This window comes from Lagopus muta, chromosome 2 (assembly GCF_023343835.1).
Source record: "Lagopus muta isolate bLagMut1 chromosome 2, bLagMut1 primary, whole genome shotgun sequence".
Classification (NCBI taxonomy): domain Eukaryota; kingdom Metazoa; phylum Chordata; class Aves; order Galliformes; family Phasianidae; genus Lagopus; species Lagopus muta.
Window position 1 is genome coordinate 97752881 of NC_064434.1, and position 5733 is coordinate 97758613.

General features: G+C 41.7%; 1 protein-coding gene across 2 annotated transcripts in view; it reads right to left on the reverse strand.

Annotated features, from left to right (window-relative positions):
• LOC125689525 (inositol-trisphosphate 3-kinase B-like) overlaps window positions 1-5733 on the reverse strand; it is a 71388-nt gene that overhangs the window by 65181 nt on the left and 474 nt on the right. The window contains exons 1-2 of one of the 2 annotated variants that reach the window (XM_048936771.1): window positions 5482-5596; window positions 3481-3622 (exon numbers count right to left, since the gene is read on the reverse strand). The gene's annotated coding sequence lies outside the window, so the exon portion shown is untranslated. Of the gene's footprint in view, window positions 1-3480; window positions 3623-5481; window positions 5597-5733 lie in introns of those variants that run through there. The other variant, XM_048936772.1, reaches the window with a different exon arrangement.

Sequence of the window (5733 nt, forward strand, 5' to 3'; positions counted from 1 at the left end):
GATGAAGTTATGGAACTCCTGTATGAATGCTGAAATAAACAGGAGTATGAACAGCTCTGCAGAAAGACATGGGAGACAGAAATCTAATTTATAGAGAAAAGCAGCAGAGGGTGAGAAGTGATCTAAGTGTTGATATTCCATGCAGTGTAGTGGGCATTGCTTACCCTCATCCCAGAGACTTTGCTACCCCCTCCCTGGATATCAAGGCACTCGTCACCCAGGGCAAGTTTCATTTTTTACATTATGCAGATGAGAAAACTAAGGCAGAGAGAGGTAAAGACTAACATTCTTAAAACTGGCCACTGATTTTCGGTATCTCTGGTTCTGCATGTGTAAAAAGAACCTGATATGGACTAAGCCATGACATTCATGAGCAATGTTTTTCATTGTGAAGTGTATGTGACGTATATTCTGTTCAATGTGTACAAAAAAGAGGCATAAGATGCTTCAAATTCAACATCTGAAATGAGTATGTACGGGAAAAGTTGGTCTCATATATGCTACTTTTGCTCGTACAGAAAGTCAATGCCATTACTGTCTCTTTAAGTTACAGTGAAGGTTGCTTTTTTCTTCTTAAATAATGTATTTGATTTTTATGTTGTTTATTACACCTTTTGAATGCAAAAACACTTGAATACAAACTCTAGGTCATCCATGCATAACATGGAGGTACCTGTGGAGTTGCATTTGCTTTTTCTAGATGTTTGTATGAGCATCTAACTTAACAAGAAAAATATAACTTACTTATAAGTCATAAAGAACTGCATTTTGTTTTGGGCATGGGTACTGCAGCTCTTCTGACAGCGCTGCACCCACCTTCTGTCTGAGTTTTATGCTGCCTTCTCTGACAGCACAGATGTTAGGACTCCTTAGTGACTACCAGGCAATGTGTCCACAGAGCAGTGTTGCTCTTTTACCAAAGATTTTGAGCACAGAAAAGCTCCTGAATGAACCACGCAGAAAGCATGGAAATCCAGGAAGTAGACTGCCCTCCTGGATTTTCACGGGGCTGCTTTGCAGGACCCATCAGTGAATTCAGATTGCCTCACCGAGCACAGATCCAAATTCTGATGCAGCTCAGATGCTCACATAGACTCAATCACAGTGTGTTCTCCATCCTGCTATTTTTCCCTTCTCCTTACATGACAACCACACTGCTGTTATTTGTACTGTGCAAATACTCAGTTCCTTGTATGGATTTAAGAAAAATCAACTACACTTCCACAGATAAGAGAGATGTTTAGGAAAACTCATAGTTTGCATTCAACTGAATGTTTGTGATTTTTATTTATTTGCACTGGCCTCTTGTCTGCACTTCCCTATTGGGTAATGACTTTCTGACAGGCTAACTTTACCTTGACAATGTCAGATCTATGTGCTATTCTCTTACACTTCTCTCTCCTTGACTACTGTGTCTCACTATGCTGTTAAACAGCAGCTGTGCTTAAATCCAGACCTGGCTGAAATGACCTGCAGGCTCTAACAGGGCTTTGGGAGACAAACACAGCCAGGCTCAAATTGATAGTGCTTCAGCAGTCAACTCTGGGCTGTCTATGAGAATTGCAGTATGACTGTTGCATGAAGACTGCTTACGACCATAGTGCCTACAACATTTTGCTGCCCTAGAAACACTTGCTGCTGGTATATGAAAACAGCTGTGAGATGTACAGTGATATCACCACGGCAAGATGTGAACACCAAGATGATTTGGTTGAAAAATGGCGGTGAAATGGAAAATGGCAAGCATAACAGTGCCTACAAAAATTACAGAAGTGTGATTCATCAGCAAAGTGCAACACCTTGCAGCATGTAAAAATGATTACCTTCTGAAATTCTTCATGAAGCAATTTATGTTTGTCACATGGGAAGAAAGGAGGGAAGTTACAGAGACAAGCTGTAGAATGGCTTGGGTTGGAAGGTATCCTTTTTTTTTTCACGCCTCATTTTCATGCCACCCACTGTACAGCCATCTATACATGTATAAAAGCCCCAAAATGGAGTGCTGCAAGGAAATAAAAGGAAGCCCTTGCTGGGGATGGTTTGAAGGGACCTGGGGTGCTTATGGGTTGAGAGGAGGTCTGCATCCCCTTCCTTTGCCATTCGGGGACTCTGCACAATGGGGGTGTTTTGGGGTGCTCAGCACACACCCCCAGGCCCATTTTGGGATGAGGAGGTACCAATTACTACTATTTTTTAATTTGAGACATATACCTGAACATCTTTGATACATAAAAAAATCTTTCGGCGCATTTTTTTCCATTTACTTACAGTTTCATTGTACAAGAAGAATAATAAAGCTCTACGGTTTTGAAAGCCCCAGTGGTTTAACTGTAGGGTTAACTTAAAACTGCTTTGTCTGATCAGTAGAAAACCCCTATGTAAAATCTCTTATTTCGTTTATCTCAAAATGAAATGACTCTTCAGCTACTGCATAACTGAAAAATCAAACTGGCTTGATTCAGTTTATCTAAGTTGGTTCAAAAACCTAATTTAAGGCTTGATTAAATGCTATTAATGCAAAGTTAAATAAACTGCATGCCAGCGAAGGCTATTTTAGGAATGGCTGCTCCTGCTGAAGGGGAAGGGTTTTAAAACAAACTAAATTAATTTACTTTAAAAGTTAATAAGATAAACTATGCTAAGTGTTTCCACGTAGAGAAACTTACGGAAGTATGACAACAAATCCTTTGGAAAGCTGCTGCTCAGCAGAAGACAGGAGCGAATTTCAGAAATCGCAGGAAATAAAGTCCTGCTGGTTTGTTGCTGTTGTTGTTGTTGTTTGTTTTTTAAAACAAAACTCAAAATAGGACATTTTTTCCACTTACCATGCAGGGGAATTAAAAATGTCTTTTCAGTACATTCACTCAGATTTCTTGCTATTGTTGCTACAATTGCAACTCCAGCACTGAGAACACTGGACCGTGCTAAGAGAAACCAGCAGGGCTGAACCCAAGTGCCCCATGGCATGGTGTAATCTGGCAAACAACAGGTCTCAAAACATTTGCTTTGCTACCGTCAGGATGTTTGCAACATGTGATATTTCACAGATAAATTCTCAACAGAGGGCAATAGGACCACACAATGTATTTTGTAAGAATCTGATGACAATAAAATCTCCAAGGATTATCACGTAGTGTAATGGAGTTCAGACTGGAAATGCGTGCATGTCGAACAACTAACCTAGCTACAGCAACGTCCATGCATAGAAAGCCTCTGCCCCCTAGTGTATGTATAGCAAAGCTCTCTTTCGTAGGATATGGGGCAGTGAACCTCCTTGAAATAGAAAGAGGAAGCATTTTTTTGAATGTTAATGTATAATTTACACGCTTCATCCATGTCCTCCCCCCAGTGACTACATAAGCAGAGAGCCCAAGTAAATTGTTCAGGGTCCCCTGCGCTGTTATGGTGAACATCTTCTTTTGTCTGAGGTGCATTTTTAAAAGCTGTTAGATATGTCTTTTCCTTTTTCCTTGGACTGACCTTATTTCAGCTGAAGTCCTTACTGATTCACCATTGGCTTCAGGCAGTGCAGAGTGGCATTAACTCGAAGTTTTCCAAATCATGTGATTAGGTCTGCTGACTTCTTGGGGCCTGAGACTGTGTGAAGGACTTGTCCTGAGATCTAGACAAAGAGATACCAACCATTAAAGCCATAATACTTCTTTTCAAGTTAATGTATTTGTTTCCTAAGGAGATATTTGACATTTTAGCAAAACTGTACAAAACAAATACATGAAGTGACAGAAGAAGCAGATTAAATGGCACAGTGGTCCAGAGGGCATTGTGGCAGCTGGAAATTCCCTTTGCTGCTGCTCCCATTGGAGCAGTCCTGCTCCCACCCTAGACCTGTGCTTAACGGTCCTGCAAAGTTTGTAAGGCTCAAAGCAAAGCAAGACTTTGCTGGTATTGCATTGATCTGGATGTATCACCAATTGCTTTCTGACTGCAGACCTAAGCAGTTTTAATTCCTGTTATCCTAATACCTTGGCTTTGTCTGTTTGATTGAGCTCTCATGTTTGACTTATTTCTACACACATGAGAAAGCAGTCATCTATAAAGTTTCCATAATGCTACAAATGCTGGAATCAGTGGACTACAATGATCTTTGATCTGTTTAATACCATAGGAGACGTGTAGTACATGAACATCCACAGCAAAGTGTCAACTGCCCACTCGTCAGTACTGCCACACAGTTTGGATGTGCTTTTAACAACAAGATCTGAGGGACTTCAGATATTTTGTGAATGTATTTCAAAGTACTGTCTATTCTGGCATAAAACCTCAGATATGCTGGGCCTGACCCTACTCAGACCTTCTGGATAGGCACAAGAGCATTGCAGTGTTTGAATTTGTGTCAGTAGTTCTATTTACAGATATTATTTATACCTCCTGAAAAAAAGGGTTGCAATTCTTCTGATACATTTGGATGACTGTAACAGTTTATGACCAAAAACTCTTTAAGATCTCCTATGGAAAGGTACAAAAAGGAATCAAATTACGGCAACCCCAGAGAATGTCCTTATGTACTTTAGTGAGGCACTGCGATCCCCCAAATCAAAAAGCTGTGATGCAGCTTGTCACATTGCCATTTTAGGAACTGGCACACTTCACATTATCTGTGAGAGATCCTTCAAGCAAATGATTACATAGATCTGTTTAAAGAGAGAAAAAGCAGGAATATTTTGATGGCCATATAATAGTGTGTAGGGAGGCTGTTCAAAGAGTCTTTTAACATGCTCTTGGGTCAGATGCTTCTCATGTGATGCAGTTAGAAAAAAAGCAAGAAAAAAACCCAAACATGTTACGGGAGATTCTGACTGAAAGCTGTATCATAACATCTTTCAGGAGAGGATGGACTGAAATACCCTTTGCCATCATATTATCCACTTGTATAGAAAAGGAATGCTGGGTTGAGCCAAATATTAGTCTCTAACCTTCAGGCTAGAGAGCTAGAAATCTTTTTAAATATTCTTCTTTCTGAGGTCTTCACACTCCAGAGAAGTCATTCTGAGAACAAAGCTGCGAGCCCAGCTTCCAAGGGCCTCCCTGAGAGGCCAGCTGATCCCATCCCACCTACAGGACAAGAAGGCTGGCAGTGAAGGTGGTACAAGGCCCTATTAAAATGAAATGACTTGTCACAATTGAAGCTCAAATATCAGTGATGGCACCAAGTAAACGTGCTTAAATACTGCACGCCTGTGCTTAATATTCCTCCTAAGAACGGCAGCAGCAGAGGGAAGCGGCTCCGGCACTGAGGGCAGAGACACGAAGTGATGAGGAAGTGCTACAGAGCTGCCTGGCTGTGACTTCCATGCTGTTACTGGTTAGACACAATCACACAGCGGCTTTTTCCAACAGTAAAGATTCGACGGTTCTGCACAGCAAAGGTAACAAGAGGGACAGGAGCAGCTCGTGTGCTGACTGGAAACACTCTATTACTTTGCTCGCTGTTACTCGACTTTATAAAACAAAAACACTTACACTCTGAAAATAAAAACTTCTTACATCCGCACCAAATAATGCTAAACCGTTTGCAATGTCACGTTATTCCTCACGGCTGCCCGCGATCTCCACAGCCCCCACCACCCGCCATGACAGGCACCTCCACCGCCGGGGATAGCGTGGGGAGAGCTCCCTCCCTATTGGCCGCTCCTCTTCCCACCCTTCTCTCCTATTGGAGGAGACTGCCGGATGGGTGGAGACACTCGCTGAGCGGCAGTCACAGAGGCGAAT